General features: G+C 42.0%; 1 protein-coding gene across 13 annotated transcripts in view; it reads right to left on the reverse strand.

Moving 5' to 3' along the window:
- LOC115572543 (uncharacterized) overlaps positions 1–19291 on the reverse strand; it is a 59049-nt gene extending 39758 nt beyond the window's left edge. For 4 of the 13 annotated variants that reach the window (XR_003982102.1, XR_003982101.1, XR_003982097.1 and 1 more), the window contains exons 1-2: positions 19193–19289; positions 18367–18489 (exon numbers count right to left, since the gene is read on the reverse strand). The gene's annotated coding sequence lies outside the window, so the exon portion shown is untranslated. Of the gene's footprint in view, positions 1–5276; positions 5400–10231; positions 10354–15184; positions 15322–16375; positions 16448–16820; positions 17216–18366; positions 18490–19192 lie in introns of those variants that run through there. The other 9 variants (XM_030402717.1, XM_030402716.1, XR_003982099.1 and 6 more) reach the window with 7 other exon arrangements.
- Between the last annotated feature and the right edge of the window lie 179 nt (positions 19292–19470).

The following is a 19470-nucleotide window of genomic DNA, read 5'->3' on the forward strand; positions in this document are numbered from 1 at the left end:
TAAAATAAGAATTGTGTCCTAAGTAGTATGTTATTATTCAATATATCAATTTTCGTTATTTTTTAGCCTCTGTCAGTGTTAACAAACCCTTACAATTTTATAATATTATTTAATATTATACAACAAGTAGTTCCGACCAAGCAATCTGATTGGTCAACAAGACATTTAGACTGTGCTCAAATCAGCATGACAGCACGCCTGACTCATTACTCAAAATATTACTCCGCCAAGTCTGTGGCAATAGTATCCATCTCCATGGCAACATAGTAACTGTCAGAGCTGAAGCAAAAAAAATTAAAAGTACGGCTTGAAATTCAAACTTTTTGCCATAAAATATGCAGAAGAAAAGTCGGGAGAAGCAGCCGCTAGACGTTTCTCTGTCAACCCCAAGAGAGTGAGAGATTGGCGATAAAAAAAAGACACGGAGCTGAAGAAGGAAGGAGCCTGAGATAAACATGCGGGGGATGAGTTATCAGCAAACGGGCACGCCACGAGAGAGTGTCCCGCAAAATGATCAGGGTGATGGAGAAACAAATGTCCGCCACTGTGAGTGACAGCAGAGATGTGGAATTATCTGTGAATGCTGGTCGGCTGAATCGTTTCCTCCACCGCAACAACTTCCCTGGCAGAAGGATGCCAGAGAATTCACCGAGAAGCTGGAGAAGTTTGTGACATTTTCATCCCGGATTTTTGAGAGGGAGGAATTAAACACCTGTCCCAAATAAATGCCTGGTCTGTTCAGTGACTGAAACAAATGCCCCGGCTATTATTTATTTTCCCTTCAGTGCGAGAGACACTATTGTGGCCGCGGTCAAAACGTTTTATAAGAAATATAAAAGAAAAAAAAATCAACATCTTTGTTATAACTTGGGCGATAAAAATAAGCCTTTTCTGTTTATCTGTGCAGTATTGATTTAGTTCTGGAAATTCCGAGACCGCGATAAAACATTAACGTCAGCTCAGAGTTCACTCTTCTGTGACTAGAAAATCCTTTCTGTTGCTAGGTCGTTACTAAGGGTTGGATTATTTGATGGAGTGGTAAATTACGTTCCATTACACATATGAGTCAACTGACGTGACTGATTTTGTTTCAGTTATTAGTCAGACCCCATGTGTTTCCATGGAAACGCGACGCACACTCGCAAAAACTTTCAAATTTGAGAGCAAATTGTCCATCAACATGGATATATTTTGATTTTCATCTTATTTGTGTTGGTATTAGTTGTAGCACTTCAGTGCTCATGACCGCATCACTGTCGTGCTCAAATGACGTTAAAGCACGGCCTTGAGGGTAAATTCTTTAATTATTATCTTCTATAATATTATCAAACATTACGGTCAAGTATTTAAAAAACTCTTTTTGACAGTTTTCAAATTTATATGTGCAATAACTGTGTTGAATGAAAAAATGCAATATTGCTGTTACATGACTTTTTCTAAAAGTGTCTGTATTTTATATTTAGACTATTTTTTTAAATATAAATTACACACACACAAAAAAAACAACCAAAGAAAATATGATGTGTTTTACCTATTTCGACCATAAACAGTCATATTGACCACACATCATTTCACAGGGTTTGCTGCTTTCATGGTCTCTCTTGTCTCTAACTTTGCGAATTTACATTGAGTTAATTATTATATAGTTGTCTTATATTGCCTGATTGGCACTACACCACGGGCAAATATTGTATTGGTTTTGTATTGATTTGTTGGATCACAGGCTACTTTAATTTGATGTAAAAAGTAACATTTAACTGAGGCCTGTCACTTTTATTTGTCATGAGAACTGTTTGCTGATGTGCAAGGCTTGCGATTACTCTGTTATGTTGATGGTTGTTATTGAGACACCGCAGCTGTGCTCAAAGCCCAAGCAAGGACAATTTTGACATTTGAGAAAAATGAGCATGTGAAACAATAAAATATTGTAATGATCAGAGGAGTCTCGTTTGCCGACGCGAAGCGCTGAGGGCGCAAAGACTCATGGGAGTGATTGTTTTGCGTTTTTCCGACTGTTGTTGTTGTGATGTGTTTCGATTTGATGCCTTGTGTACATGTCTGATTGTTGCTGTGTGCCCCTGTTTTGTTCCTAAGATATTTGGTTGTGAATTGGCAAAAACGTAGAGTTTGCAGAGTGCAGCATGACCGAGTATTAGAAGACGGATGACTATATTCGTCAAATGTTTATACAGTTATATTAAGCCATGTGAGGTGCCTGTTCATCACTCTACCAATTGCACAGAACATCTGTTAAACTTAACGGTAAGTTTGCTGTATAAGCCTTTTCACGCGTTGTTCTTCTAAACTGTTCTATGAGATTAAATTTGCGATTGATAGCAGGTTATGACGCGCGCTGATTTTCAGAAGTATTATTCTGCGGGCCGGATGGACATCTCTGGCGGGCCGGATTTGGCCCGCGGGCCGCCAGTTGACGCTGACCGGTGTATGTGTATGAATTAGAGGTCGACCGATTAATCGTTTTGGCCAATAAATCTGCACCGATAGGATGTTTTATAAGTATATCATTTATATATATCGGAATCAGCGGAACTTGGCTCTGATAGTAGCCGATGGCTGCAGTTTTTTTCCACAGCACCATAAACTGTTTCTTCCTGCCCTGCTCGCTGTCTCTCTGATCACTGGGGGGCGGGGCTGGTCCTCTCTCTGCTGCTGTGTGCAGCGGCAGAGAGAGGAGAGAAGTGACCAGGTGGAGAACGCAACACACGTTACTTTAAGAGCAATAAAACCTTCACGAGTTGAAAGTCAACAAACATAACCTCCTTGGCAGAGGCAATAAGTACCACTTGTTCAACAAGAATTAACGTGCATCATATTTCAGCATAAACAGCGACATTACCACCGGCACATTTTACACGATCATAGTGCTTGTTAAGCTAACAATTAACAGCTTGTTAAGAACACGCTAAAATGAAAGCTGTCTGTGTGTAGTCTGTTCATCTTAGTTTGCCATGAATCTTAAAATTTGGCAATTTCTTGTAAACTTTAGCTGCTGCCCCCCCATTCATTTAGGAGTGGCGGCTATCGGCTTTTTCCTGCTCCAAACTATCGTTATTATCTTATATTTGCGTGGTTAAATTTCGCTTTTCCTCTGTTGGTTTTGATTGACAGGGGAGACACCAAGGAAACCCCTTGAAAACACACATACGTCATCATGACGTGTACCGTCACGTCTCTTTAGGAGCCGCAGCGCCGGCTTTCTGTTTGAATTACGCAGCGGTTCGTCTTTACAGCGGTGTTTCGCTCTGTGTGAACGAACAACGGCAGAGAATTGGCAAACGACCGCTGCGGTGTTAATGTGGTGTTACTTACAGCTAACAGGGCTGATCTGGACTGGAAGTTGTGTCGTGATTCTGCCTTCTCACAGCGCGAGACAGGTTCATGGATCTGAGGGTCGCGATTTCAGCTTTGATACGTGTATCGTCACAGCCCTAAGTACAAAGCTGAACGTCTGGGCTGGAGCGGCTCTCTGCTCCTCCAAACTGAGGCTGCGCTGATCGGTGATTACGGTAGGAAACGGATCGACTATATCAATAATTATCGATATCGACTGATATGAAACACTTATATCATGATACATTTTTCAGCCATATCGCCCAGCCCTAGTACACGTACACTAGGAGTGTAACGGTATGGGATTTTACAGTACGGTACGGTGACGGTGTTAGTACAGTATACCGCAGTATTTCATGGTGACAGTATTTTTTCCTTCTTTCCTTCAATCTCTCGCTTTCTTTCTTTCGTCTTTTTTTTCTTTGGCATGACGTCACTGCCATGCGCCAAACAAACAACTAATCTACAAGTACACAAAGCCTTGCAAAGCGTTGCAAAGCGATGTAGTGAAACCAAAACTACCTTTTTTGATTGGACTGTCACTGAACCAACTAAAAGACGCTGACCATGCAGCTTGTCCTGAACTAAATGGAATATAGGCCTACATTTGAGCAGCACACAGGTAGGAAACGCTTTTTCAATCTACTGCTGCAGCTGTAAAATTAGATCATAATGAAACTGAGTGACGACTGACCACCACTGATCTTAATGTGAACATGAAGTGAAATGTTCATTTGTGAGTTCTCTACTCGTGTAAGTGGAGTTGCGCCGGCAGCGCCGCATAATATTAAAATAATTAATCAATTACCGTCACCGTGAGCTTGGAAATCTCACCGTGGCTTTACACCACCATGGTATACTGAAATACGGTATACCTTTTCATCCCTAACGTTCACGTACATTAGGGGTTACGCAAATATACGTATGAATCTTCTGAGTGACTTCTTGGAGACTCATGGTTAATAACCTCGCTATACCATTTGAAATGTGTGCCTTGTGGGAACCCCCATTTCATATTTTACACATGCCTTGTGGTAGCACCGTTACCTTTGCGGAACAATACTTTGTATGTATCCAAAATTGCACGTGAAGCCAACAGTGTTGCACAAACAAGCGGGATTTGAACAACACGATGGTTACAAGTGACTACTTTTGTGTGACGTATTTACGTCCACCATTTTTTAATTCAAGATTCAGCAAAACCAGAGACATAATTTATGAATGTAACTCTAACAACAGCTCGTGAAAAGTCGAGGAAAGCAGAGGAAAGAAGAGACGTAAAAAGAAGTTAAGCTAGAACACATTTTGTCGCGGCTTTCCAACACAGCTGACAGCTGTAGGTGAGTAAAGTGGGTCTTACCTTTAGACCGGTAAGTAACATCTAACCTTGGCTGTTGACTGAAACATGTCTTTAATGTAACCAAAGACAACAGAAGCTCTCACAGTTGGCATGATGTGACCGTTTTCTTGATACTGTGGCGTCGCTTAAACTGAGGTAAGTGAGCTATGTTTTTTACTTGTACACAAACGGCACACAGTTTGATCAGCTGTCAGAGGATTACTCAGGAGTCTAACAGCACAATTTCCATAGAAAAAGATGTACACGACCTGCTGAGCAGCAAACTGTAGACAGACTCAGTGAGCGATTAGCTGCAGAACATAGTGGAGCGTTTAGCAGCTAAAGAGACAGATATCTCCCTCAGGAGCTGGTGGAGACCAAACACAGAGCTACAACAGAGAGAATATTGGACTCAGATTGGGGCTGTTGTAAGAGCAGGTTTATCCGTCTTATAAACATCAAAGAACCTCCTCCTGACCAATAAACTGTGAGATTATGATTACAAAATGCTCACATAATAACTAAATTAAGAACTGGTTATTAATCTTGTTAATATGATTATTTACCTGAGAATCAGAGGGCTTACCTTCTTCACCTGTTTGTCTTCAGAACATTTCATTCAGGTTTGTTTCTGTAGTTGTTGAGTTTCACAACAGTGAAGTCTGAAGTCTGATTCACATCTTCAGCAGCAGGAAAGTGATTCTTCTGACTGACAAAGAGAAACAAGACATTACGGGTTTGAGCTAATCAATGTGTTTGACATGTCCAGGCAATGTTGGAGGGTAAACTTTCTTAAATCCAACAAAGATCTGGACAGATCCACTGATGTGAGCTTGTGGCCTCCACACAGTGATCAGTGATGAACACCACCTGTAACTCCACTAACTACTGGACTTAATGAAATGCTCATTAGCTTAGAAGTAATTCTTTGAATGGTGCAGGTGAGTGGAGCTCTATGTGAGCTTGTCTTCTTACAATACGATATGATTTATTGTCCCCTGTAGAGAAAATCTGACTTGGATGCACATTAATGCCTCCAAGTTAAAAGGAAAATAAACTACATAAAACAAAACAGCAGCAGCTGTGTCAGTCACAATCAGCTGCACATCCCAAACATTACACACACCTGTAATAAAGAACACACACTGCATGAAAAGTGTTTTTTTCGGCAGTATGCGGCACTGTAGATTGACGTGGAATTTCAGGTTTGCGGCTGCACGTGGCAATTTGCAGGCAACATTGAAAACTGACGTGAATTGTTGGAAATTGACGTGGGCCTTACTTGGCAGTTGTCCCCCAATGACCCCCCTCCCCCTGATTCTAGGGGAGGCTTTAACATGTAAATGAAAATGCTGTGAGCTATACAAATGCAAATCAGGGTAGCAGGGGGAGTTTTACCCCAGGTGACCTTTTTCTAAGAGGTGTTAACTTCATTTTAAGAAAATCTCTGTTATAAATAGATCAGGCTCAGTATAGCCTAATTATAAACCCTTATATTTGAGCTTGAATGGATTTATTTAATTAAAGTATGCTAGATTAATTACTGTGTATGTCATTAGCAATGGCCAATGTTGTGTAAAAAAGATTATTTATTCTTTTCTCTCTCTCTCCTGGGAACAAGTTAAAGATAAAACGCCAGTTGTTTTATGTAGTATTTCTATAATTTCATGGGTTCTGAATGTTTTAAAAGCAGTTGAAAAGTAATTCTTATTGCGTGTGAGAGTTCATGACCTGTAAGAGTTTTAGACTTCCGGGTTGACCGGAGCGTGAGTGACGAGGAAGAAGGAGTGGAGAGTTAATGGCGTCGAGCAGCTGACAGTGGACTGTGTGTGTCGTCAGTGTCGTGTTTTATCACTGACAGACTGTGAACTGTTGTCGGACGACGTGCTGTGAGTGTGTGAGTTGGACTCTCCATCGCAGTCGAAGTGTTTGTGTTTTAATGGACACGAAGCAAGTTCGGCTAAGCTAGCTAGCAGGAGCTAAGCTAGCTAGCAGGAGCTAGGCTAGCGGCCCGGCCATTGTCGAGAGGACGTCTGCGTGGACGGGAGGAGCTTTGCCGGGTCGCCACGAGGAATGTCGCTGACGGACGGAGCTTCCCTGCGGCAGAGAGACACGGAGGTTTATCGCTGCGAGCATTTTGTTTTCACAGACTAACCTCGCCTCATAACAAGGCCGCGACCTCCTGTTAGCTCGGAGCCACGTCTGCAAGTCCAGATTTACACGATGCCGATAATGACGTCATTGTGTGTAAGTAACTGTTACTGTTTTCTCCCTCATTTAATTTTACTGTGACATACGTTACTTTATTCATACTACTCTATTTAATTTCCCAGCTGCCTGCAAGACATTACGAAACAGTACGCAGGACAACAAACAACCAGATCTTGCATCGCAGGCGGACAGTGTGAGGAGTTCAGCTCGGAGTCGATCGAGGACAAAGAGGGTAAGATTTATTAGATTAGATCCGTTTTTGGTCAATGTGACTATTATTCTATAAAATAATAGTTGTGTTGTTGACTATACGCAGTGCATCGCGCAGTACTGATCGTCTTTATTGATTGTTTTTACAGATGCTGGAAGCGAGACCGAGTGCTGGCTGAGGATGAGGTGGACCTTTGGAAGTGCTCCGCCATGGACCTGATGTCTGAGGAGGAAGACGGCACAAGATGGCGGGTGTCTGGATGAATAGTGCGACCTCCGTCCTTTCGCAGCCGGGAGCTCACCGAGCTCTGTACCACACTGCTGTCACATGAGAGGCGATTCCGAAGTACAGGGCAGCGCACCACAGACGTCTGCAAAAACAGACACGTTGCGGTGCTGCAGGATTTTGGGCCTCTTGTGAGCTTTCGGTTTGTTGTGTGGGCAAATTATGCTTTTTACATGCTGTGTGATTGTGTTTGTGCTAATAAAACGTATCAATGTCATTGATGATATCATAAATATAAATGAATGAATAAATCATATAAATATAAATATATAAACATAATATATATATATATATATTCCCACCGGGGTTTACATTTATAATGACCCAGGGTGACCAATCACGAGTGATTTTGCTTGTTTATGAGTAGTGGTTTCATCCAATACTGAGTGAGGATATTCAAGCCAGCCCACACATTCTCTGGCCAGGCGTGGTTTTGCTGCTATTCATATGCAAATTGGAGCCGTTCGCACCTCCGTGAGCTCGACTGACGTCATGGTTCGTTTCCGACAATTTTCTGCACAGACAAACGCCACGTTCACAGCCTGTAAATTGTCGTAAACTGCCGAAAATTAGGGAGATTTCCGGGCGTTTAAGGGGCTGAAAATCCCACTTTTCATGCAGTGACCATGACACTGTGTGACCCCTTCAGCCTCAAGAAGCTTTGTTCCAAAGTTTTCAGTTTACAGTGGGGGACTCTGTACCGTCTGCCACTGAGCGAGAGCTTCTTATTGCTCTTTGGTTACAAAGTGTAATTAACTTTAGTTAATTATTAGATGATGAATGAGTAAATACTGTCTGCAGGGTAAGAATACTGATAAGACAGGTGTAGAGGTCATACAACCTTTCTACCCTACCTGAGGGGCAGTGGTGGCCTAAAGGCCTAAAGAGAAGTGAGCTTGTGACCGGTGGTTCGCTGGTTCAAATCCCCAGACCAGCAGTTTAAATCTGGGGTTGGAAAGTAAAAGGCAGCTCTTGCCCCTTCCTCTTTACCAACCATGAGGTGCCCTTGAGCAAGGCTCTGAACCCAAACTGCTGATTTGTTAAATTGCGACTGATTCATCTGAAGGACGACGGAGGCTCACTCAGTCATAGTTTGTAGCTTCTCTGCAGATTTGAGGATTTTTGTGGCTTCTCTGCTGTAATCACCTCACACTGGTTTCATCCACTTTCTCTGTCAGCTTTGCACATTATAAATAATAAATAACTGTTTTCTGTTGCAGGCTGTAAACATGTTTACTTCTGCTGTAACATTGGAGGGGGATTGACTCACACTTGAAGCCTCCAGTGACCGTTAGAGGAACTGCAGTTTTTGGTACTTCAGTGTCGGCTTCATTTGCCATAACTGTTAGTGACATCAGCTGTTCACTCAGCTTAGCAAACGTTTGGCTGCTACGACTCTTATTTCTGGCAGCTCTTCCAAGCACTGAGTTCATATTAAAGTGATTCAGTGTCGTTTGAAAGGGAGCAGTAAAGTTCTGACCGCAGTGCTCATAAAGCAAACAGTACTTATTTTGTCCATTTTATCTGTGTTGTAAACAAATAAAAATAAATGAACCTTGTTCTTGTGACTGTTTCTTATCGACCACACCTCACTCTGTTCTTCTTCCAACTCAAACTCAGTATTACTGACTCAGTTTGTCTGTTTTACAGTTCAAGCAGTGGTCAACAGTGACTTGCTATTGTAAAGTGACCACAACTCACCACTCTCCTCCAGCAGCTTCATGTTGTGGAGAAGCCCTGACAAGTTGATTACCAAGTGCAATTAGAAATTCTCAATGTTCAAAGACACATATGAACTTTGATTGCATTTCCATGGAGTAATAATCAAACATTTTCATCCTTGAGCTGCAGAACTCCACCCCACAACAAATCAGTGCAGCCTCAGTTTGGAGGAGCAGAGAGCCGCTCCAGCCCAGACACTCAGCTTTGTTCTGCAGTGAACAGGTCCAGAAAAAAGCGAAATTTAACCACCTAACACATGGCTCACCTAAAAAAAAAAAATCTATATTATGGCAAGTGTACGTTGTATAGAGAAAATTCACACTGCTTTACATCGCCGTCAGACTGCCTTTTCTTTTGGCACTACATTTTCTCAACCATAGACCCTCCGTATCCCTACGCATTAGCGCAACAGCCCAGTAGCCTAATGCGTAGGGATACGGAGGTTCTCCGGTCTGTGTCTGAAGTTAAGTTTCGTTTTGATCGAAAGTAAACTGAGTTGCGTGCTTAAACCTCTTGTCCAGCAACTGGGCCTCACACTGTATTTAGCCGCTCGCAGATCAGCTGTTTCTAACAGAGTTCAGTGAAATTATCAAACGTATTTTCTATTGATATCGATCACGTGTCTATCGCGATAGATATTGTAATTGTTTTATCACCCAGCCCTACCTTACACTGCTTTCATCCTCATTTACTTCACTTTCTCTGTCAGCTTCATTTAATTCAACCTCATTTAATTCAACTTTCTGTAAAAATTCAACCCAAATACAACACACCACACACACAACAATGAGGAGGTCACGATAATGTGAATACACCTTGGTGGAACGAGGAAACATTATCATTAATGAACACACTCCAAAGTATCATTTACACCCTGAAACACACGTCCAATCACATGACTGCCGAGGTTTTAACTCATTTTACCTTCAAAATAAGAGACTTACTGTAATTTAAGGTGACTTGATCAAAGAGTAACTAATCCTGACTGTGTTCAAACAATGTTAGCTGGATGAGATTAGCAGAAACATTTCACTGCCTGAGGTCCTGTTGGTCTGTAGCATCCTGTAGCATCTGTATCTGAATAAACAACAGAACAGCCTGAGTGTACTTACAGTAGGAAGGTGTGTGTGATCCTCTGAGGCTCGTCTGTGGTTTCTGCCTTTTTATTGTTCCTGAGGGACAAACGCCACCTGATCTGTAATCATTGACAGAAGGAGGGCAGAAGAGAAACAGGCTAACTGAAAGTGTAACCTGTACACTGATGTCTGACACGTGCAGGAGGGGAAACAGCAAGCTAACAGTTCTGTGACGCTCTACTCAGGCACAGCGGTGCTCAGTGCTAAATGCTAACAGTAGCATGTTGACATTTATCAGGTATAATCTTTATCATGTTCCCTTTAAGTTTAGCATTTTAGTATGCTAGCTTCTGCTAATTATAAGTAAACACAAAGTCCAGCTGAGCTGAAGTCGTTAGTTCTGCAAGTAATCGGTCGTGAACCAGATAGTAAATGAAGTGGACAGAGCCACGGTGATTTCACCCACAGGTTTCTGAAGGTGGCAGCAGCCGTCGCCATCTTGGCAGTACTTGAGTCTGCCTGATTCCCGGCTAATCAAAGATGGAGGAAGAGGTGGAGCTGAAGCTACCAAGGTAGTTAAATAAGCCCACCTATCTGTTGCTACCAAGGTAGCTAATGCTAATGCATTTATACAGCTTTATAACCAGATTAAAAACTCCTCATCGTAGATTTAAGTCAAAGTAAGTATTTTTCAAGTTAATAAAGTACTTTTACAAAATGTTCACAGACACCTGAGTCATGATGTTCTTCAACAAAGACTCAGATCTTTCATTTCTCTAACAATAATGTAGAAATACTCTACTTCAAGCAAAAGACTGTTCAAAGCGCTTTAGTACGTTGTTGTTGTCCAGTTAATGTCAGCAAGGCAGTGATTTCACCGTTAGACTTCAGTTAATATTTCAGGTTACTAAAACCAGTTTGTGTCAACAAACACTATATTGCAGAAAGTATTCACTCTTACACTTGGTTTCTCCAAACATGTGTGAAAGAATGTGTCGCTCTCAGGAGCTCAGTGAATTCCTGCGTGGTACTGTGATAGGATGCCATCTGTGTAACAAGTCCAGTCGTGAAGTTTCCTCACTACTAAATATTCCACAGTCAACTGTCAGTGGTGTTATAACAAAGTGGAAGCGATTGGCTTCGACTGCAACTCAGACACAAAGTAGACCACATAAACTGACAGAGCGGGGTCAGCGGATGCTGAGGCTCAGAGTGAGCAGAGGTCACCAACTTTCTGCATAGTCGATTACTACAGACCTTCAAACTTCATGTGGCCTTCAGATCAGGTCCAGAACAGTGTAGAGAGCTTCATGGAATGGGTTTCCATGGCCGAGCAGCTGCATCCAAGCCATACATCAGCAAGTGCAATGCAAAGCGTCGGATGTACTGGTGTAAAGCTGCTCCACTGGACTCTAGAGCAGTGGAGACACGTTCTCTGGAGTACCGAATCACGCTTCTCCATCTGACAATCTGATGGACAAGGGAGATTCTGGTGTGGGGTTGTTCTTCAGGAGCTGGGCTTGGCCCTTTAGTTCCAGTGAAAGGAACTCTGAATGCTTCAGCATACCAAAAGATGTTGGACAATTCCAGCTCCCAACTTTGTGGGAACAGTTTGGGGATGGTCCTTCCTGTTCAACATGACTGTGCACCAGTGCACAAAGCAGCTCCATAAAGACATGGAGGAGAGAGTTTGGTGTGGATGAACTTGACTGGTCTGCACAGAGTCCTGACCTCAACCCGACTGAACATCTTTGGGATGAATTAGAGTGCAGACTGAGAGCCAGGCCTTCCCCGCCCAAAATCAGTGTGTGACCTCACAAATGCGCATCTGGAAGAAAATTCCCATAAACACTCCTAAACCCTGTGGAAAGCCTTCAGAAGAGTTGAAGCTGTTAAAGCTGCAAAGGGACCGACTTCACATTAAACACTGTGGATTAAGAATGGGATGTCACTTAACTTCATATGCGAGTCAAAGCAGGTGAGCGAATACTTTTGGCAGTATAGTGTATGTGTGTATGAATTAGAGGTCCACCGATTAATCATTTTGGCCTATTAATCCGCGCTGATAGGACGTTGTATAAACGGAATCGGCGGAACTTGGCTCCGATAGATGGCTGCAGTTTTTTACCACAGCGCCATAAACTGCTTCCTCCCTGCCCTGCTCGCTGTCTCTCTGATCACTGGGGGGGCGGGGCTGCTCGTCACACACAGAGAGTATGAGAGAGAGGTGTGCAGCGGCAGCAGAGAGAGGAGAGAAGTGACCCAGGTGGAGATGGCGACAAGCGTTATTGTAAGAGCAATAAAACCTTCAAGAGTTGAAAGTCAACAAACATAACCTCCTTGGCGGAGGCAATAAGTACCACTTGTTCAACAAGCATTAACGTGCATCATAGGCGGCGCGTGGGCCTGACGTTTGGGAAGGCTTCCTGATCACACAGCGCAGGGATAAAACTGCTGATCATTAAATATATATCATATTGACCCAGAATATAGGACGACCCTGATTATAAGACGACCGCTCTTTTCAAGACTAATCTTCAGAAAAGGACTGACAACCAAAATTTGTTCTCAATAACAAACTCGGATCCCCTCCTGTCAGTCTCTTGGAAGCGGCCGCTTAGAGGACCACGATAAGCTTTTCTCTTACTGTTAGCTTTTTCAGACGGTCTTTTTGGACCCGCCATCTTCGGACGTTACACTCCGTAACTCCATTTTTCTTGGCTGGCTGACAGTTGTTTGGCGCCTCCGCTGTATTGATCTCCATTATCTTAAAATTAGCATCATAGCTCCGCCTCAAACATCTGTTAACTTGCCCCACTTTTGATCCACTTTGCTCCGAGTCACCGCGTCTCTCCATTTTTCATCACCTGTCACTTCTTCTCCGCTGTGATTGACAGATAACCGCAGCCACAGTGTCAGTGACAGCATGTGTCAACGGTTAGACCCCGATTATAAGACGACCCCACTTTTTCACATAATTTTCAACGAAAAAAACCTTGTCCTGAGGCCGAGAAGACCATTGTCTTTCTCTCCCAGGTCCTTGCAAGTTAGACTACCAGTACCTGCACCAGTGCCTTTGACTGAGCTCTGGCTGGCCGGGCTGCATCCCTCTCCCGGCAGGTGCCTGCATATCGACGCCCAGCAGCAGCCAGTACGGATTCCGGTCAGTGTTGCTGGCCGCTTCTGAAATATTGCCATTTGGTTTTTCCTTCTGTTTAAAAAAGGATTGGATATCCATGTTGGATTTCAAAAATCACGCGCCAAAGCGACAGCGGGTGTTGACTGGCTCTTTTTGACTGTCACCATGGCAACGCGTTCTCATATTTGTCAACATTGTGACAGCTGCAGGGACAACCTCATACATACTGAGGTACTGCTGCTGCAGCCCGTTCATAATAGGAAATCATGTATAATAATATGCACACATAGTGCTTATTAAGCTAACAATTAGGAGGCTGTGGTGGAGAGGAGGACACTGAAAAAACTGTTATCCATCATGGATAATCCTCTCCACCCTCTCCAACTCACACTGGTCAGACAGCGGAGCACCTTCTCCGGAAGACTGCTTCAGCTTCGCTGTCGTAGCAACAGATACAGGAAATCTTTCCTGCCACAATCCATCACTTTATACAACAACTCCCTCACCTCTGCCTGACAGAGAACTCTGGTCTCTCTCCTGTTTTGTTGTATATATTATTATTGTTATAGTATATTTTGCATATTTTGTTTTGTTGTATATATTATTGTTTATTGTTTATAGCACACTGTGCACTGTATATATACACTATGTTTATATTGGATTTTATTTATGTTATGTACAAAGTGTTTTATTTGCTGACCCACTACTGCTGTAACAAAATAATTTCCCAGTCTGGGATCATTAAAAGTAATTCTATCTATCTATCCATAATTAACAGCTTGTTAAGAACACGCTAAAATGAAAGCTGTCTGTGTGTAGTCTGTCGATCTTAGTTTGCCATGAATCTTAAAATTTGGCAATTTCTTGTAAACTTTAGTTGCTGGCTGAGACAACTTCAGCAACAGTACAAATAGGGTCCAAGCACATAGTTCAAGGCATCAAACAGCAGCTAGCTTAGCTGGATTGCTAGTGTAAAGTGAACACAACTCACCACTCTCCTCCAGCAGCTTCGTGTTGTGGAGAAGCCCTGACGAGTTGATTACCAAGTGCAGTTAAACATTCTCAATGCTCAAAGACACATATGAACTTTGATTGCATTTCCATGGAGTAATAATCATACATTTTCATCCTTGAGCTGCAGAACTCTACTGCACTCGGTAATCGACTCGCAGGGCTTCCCCACAACAGGAAGCTGCTGCAGGAGAGTGGTGAGATGTGTTCACATTACAATAGAAATCCGGCAAGCTAGCAGAGGTTTATGTGCTCGAACTATGTGCTGAGACCCTATTTGTACTGTTGCTTAAGTTTGGTGCTGTTCTGAGCATTATTTGTGGCTTTTTGATGGCAGTTTCTAGTTGGAGGCAAATACTGGAATGTATTGTTATTGTACGGTCTTTTCTGAGATTTCTAAAACTGCGTAAGCTAGCGGTCTGTAAACTTGATCTTTCGAGGAGGGTCTTAATCGGTGTCACAGTGTGTTAGACAATGGATTAAACTTACACCGGAATATCCCTTTAATCGACTGAAGCTAAAGCTCGCTGTGACTGCAGACACTGTGGTTTAGTTTCCGTCTTTGTCCGCTCCCAAAATTCACATGTTCTTATTACAAATTACACATTTCTGTCATCATATGTTTTACATAAAAAAATTTCAGACAGTAACGAAATATTTCGTTATTCAGAACAACAATCTGTGGCTGATACAACCACTCCACCAGAAGACACGTTTTTAACATTGCTTGCATATAATGCCAAGATTGTAGAGACACAAAGCTAACTGACAATCACCAAAAGGTTCTGTTTAATGTGTAAAATGGTGTATAAAAAAAAACCCCCAAAAAAACAAACTACCTCATTATGGAAGAGATGCAGACGAACCTTTGGGCACATGGGCAATGTTTTCATGTATTTCTGGTAAAAACAGAAATTGTATTCAAAAATTAAAGAACTATTATTTCCACAGTGAAATGTTCAATTTAACAGAACACAAAGTGAGGACTATCATGGTTGTATAATAAAGATAACATGTAACATAACATATATTAAACAAACCAACAAACTTCCCACCAAGGAAAAAAACAGACGATTGTTTTTACTCCCAGAAAGTACATGTTCTTATCAGATTACACATTTCTTTGTCATCATATTTGTTACATGTAAAAATAAATAAATAAATAAATAAATAAATAAAAATCGGATTCTGTTTTTAATGAACTTTGACCACATATTTTAGTTTTGTACTCACCAGAGTTTAGATGAGATTCTGCTGTTTGTTGGGAAACATCTGATGAAGTCACTTTAAGTTTTTTTGGAGAAAGACAGAGAGACTTGTCTCGACCGCGGCTCTGAAAACTTTAATTTTCACTTGAATAAATAGAAAATGTGACTTTGACACTCAGCACTTTTATACAACTACTAAGGTTCTAACATAAATAAAATAAAAAGTGGTTATTTGCAAATCCCTTTAGATGCACTGCATACTAAATCTGAAAACAGTAAAAACTAAATATATTTTTTGTTTGACCTCGTCTGTCTCATGAATATATATAATATATTATATATAATATATATAAACCAAGAAGCAGATACCTTGAAATGTTCATGTGTCATAAGTCATGCTGACATTTCTACTTTATACGTTCTATCATGTTCACAGTACATGTATCAGCTGACTTTCTTTACAGGAGGTGGAGGGGATTGTGACGGTGTGACAGCTGGGCATGAAGGCTGCCAAGCCAGAAACTACTGTTCATGACAAAGTTTCAAATCAAATCAAGTTTTATGACAATAAAATGTGACCCCTTCCTTTAAACCATCAGATACCTGATAAACAAACCTCAGATGATAAAGTTCAGGAAGAAAAAGTTTTCCTCCTCAGTAGAGATGAGTTTATTTTGATCACAAAAAATGTTGTTAGGACTGGTATTGCATACAATACCAGGATTGTAGCGATACAAAGCTTACTGACAATTACCAAAGTTTCTGTTTAAAGTGTAAAGTGGCAAAAAAATTCAAACAAAACAGAATAAAATAAAAACCTACCTTGTTATAGAAGAGGTGCAGACAATCCTCTGTGCACTTGAGCAATGTTTCCATGTATTTCTGGTAAAGATTCTACAGAACAGAAAGTGAGAACGGTCACGGCAAAGAAAACATTTCACAAACCAAACCTCTTCCAGGGAAAACACAGAACACCATCAGACTGTCACTTGTTCCATTTCAATATACTCAAATACCCAGAACACTGAACTACAATCTACACAAGTTCAACATGACAGTGACCCCCCCCACTGTGCATCAGAACTCAAACCTGCAATGATACAAATGAAATGTCTAAATATAATACTGATAATAACTTTCCCCCTGAGACATAAACGCACCCTGTAAACAATTCACTACAAAAGAGGAAAAGCAGAAGCTGCGGATGCTGTGAGAAGCATCCACATCACATCATACAGAGCTTTTTAAATTAAACATGGTTACTCACCTTTTTATGAGTAATCCATCACTTGTTATGGACAGTTGACACTTATTTGCTACAGCCCTGAGTGAAGGCTTCTTGTTGCAGCTTGTGTGTTGCAGCGCCACCCTGTGGTGTTCAGAGGACGATGCACTGAAGGACTACACTTTGTGTTGTAAATAAGAAATTCATATTTTTGTTTCATATATTTTCTAGGTCAAAGGTCTGCAGTCAGACCAGCAGTTTCACTGGAACTACTGGAAGAGTTCCAGAGGTAACTGACGACTTCAGAACCAAGACCATGGTATCTTTCAGAATAACACATCAGAGTGATTCTAAGTTTTGCAGACTAAAAAGACACATTTAGACATTATGAATATAAACTGTCTCACACAGCCATGAACAGGAGTCTCAGTCTGACAGTCAGCATGAAATGATGACCAGCAGCAGGAGGAACTGTCTGATATCCGTCTAGCTGTTCTAGCATCCACTTTTATACAGACTTGTGTGCAACTTTCCTTATTTCTTATAAAATCCTACTTATAAAATGTTTACGCCTCACAGACAACGGGACGGTGTGCTAGCTAAACCTTCATAAGAGCCTCACTGTGACATTTAACCTGAAACAAGAGTGGAGATGCTGTGCAGAATTAGCAGCTAAGCTTCAGTCCACTGATCAATAACTTCAATCCAGGGTCTGGATCTTTACACCCTCATTATTTATAAAACCAGATTTATAAACACTGATGTGGTAAAACAGATTAATTCAGTCTACATTTACTTGCTGGTCACAGTTACCAGTTATTAATTTTAACGTACCTGTTAGGAAGCTGCCACTCAGTGGAGGCAGATGGACAGACGCTCTGCAGGTGAGACCTGGACACGGTCAGCCTCAGGTAGAGCTGGAAGCTGCAGTCATCCAGACGCAGCTCCAGACGTCAGCAACGCGAGTAAAAGTTGATAATCCGGCCATCAAACTCACACGTGTTACATACATTCTCCTTGTGTTTGGTCTGAACGCACCAGACCAAACACGGCTTTTGGGCGGCTGTAACTCAGGAGGTAGAGCGGGTCGTCTAGTAATCGGAAGGTCACCTGTTCGAATCCTCGGCTCCCTCAGCTGCATGTTGAAGTGTCCTTGAGCAAGTTACTGAACCCCAAATTGCTCCTGATGAGCAGTCGGCACTTTGCATGGCAGCCATCAGTGTATGAATGTGTGTGTGAACGGGTGAATGTGACAAGTGTTGTAAAGCACTCTGACGGTCAGTAGACTGGAAAAGTGTTGTACAAATGTAAATCCATTTAATATGGAGGAGGCAGTGAAAACCAATTTATTTTTAGTTATTGGTTTCCTGAGATTGTAAAGCTTTTTAAAGTAAAATTCAACCACTTGTCATGAACTTACAAGATCTAAACTAAAATGTTATACTTGAGTACTTTTTTTTATACAAACTGTAAAAAGGACCACACTAGTGGTTTCCCACTCTTAAACTTATCAACTGCACATCACACACTTAATATAACTGCTGGCATAACGAGGAGCAAAATGACAACAATAATAAACTTACCTTACCTGTTATAGAAGAGGTGCAGGTGGTCGTTCACTCGGAGCGAAGAATCGTGAGTTTGGTGTATCGTTACAGCCCTAGTCAGGAGCAGCATGGAGATTAAGAGGGAGAGAAAGTCCCCAGACTCCCTTTAAAAAACGTTTATTTTTGTGAGTTGCTGAGTGAGGAGAAACTGTATACACTTTCTGAAACGCCTTTAATGACAAATTCTTAATAATTTGGGCCTTCTTGTAAATTCGGCATATGTTACAGCCTCCTCAGCACCCCTGGTTGCTGCATACATGCCTCCATTTAGGATAGTTTGGGCGGAGGAGGCTTGTTAATTACGTAGCCGATCAAAAACAACGACGTCACTCAACCAGGTGCACCTACAGTTTATACAAACATCAGCAGGCCAACATTAAAAAGCAGAAGTTGCGCCACAATGACTGTTTACAGGCGGGATGTGACAGCAGAGAGTCTCAGAGCAGGTGCAGCCGACTGCAGGCTGAGTGACACCTGGTTAATCGATCACGGATGGAGTCGTTCTCCCGGTCTGATTAAATAAACTTAATGGGTCATAATTGCGCAGCTGTTAATATACCAAAGTGACGTGAGTTATACAACATGATATAAAAAGTTCTGGTGTGCTGTCAGAGTCTGGACCGGATCGTTTGTTCAGGCCCGCGAAAACGTTACCTAGCCGAGGCTAACACCTACAAGCTAACGTCAGCTAGCATTAGCTGCTAACGGAAACCTCCCTTCTTCAGCTGAACTCGGAAATAATTAACTCGACTGAACTTCAGTTAAACACACATTTCTGTGTCATCACAATAAAGTTTAAGTACTGACCCAGATTAAAGAGTGTCTGTGTCTCCATCTTGTTTCTCCTCAGTGTCGTGACCCGCTCCATCAGGGGTCAACCGTTTGTGACTGGCCCCGCCCTTCTCCTCCACTCCACAACCAATCAGCTGCGACCATTTTGATTCTAAATTCTGAGCGACCAATCAGTGAACAGAAGGCCCTCCAGCGGCCTGGGCTGAGGTCACCTGATGTTATAATAGGCGAGTTCAAGATCAAGCAGCTGCGCAGCGCTGCATAATCGTGATGCATGCTGGTTAAAGGTGTCC

This window comes from Sparus aurata, chromosome 21, assembly GCF_900880675.1.
Source record: "Sparus aurata chromosome 21, fSpaAur1.1, whole genome shotgun sequence".
In the NCBI taxonomy this organism is placed as follows: domain Eukaryota; kingdom Metazoa; phylum Chordata; class Actinopteri; order Spariformes; family Sparidae; genus Sparus; species Sparus aurata.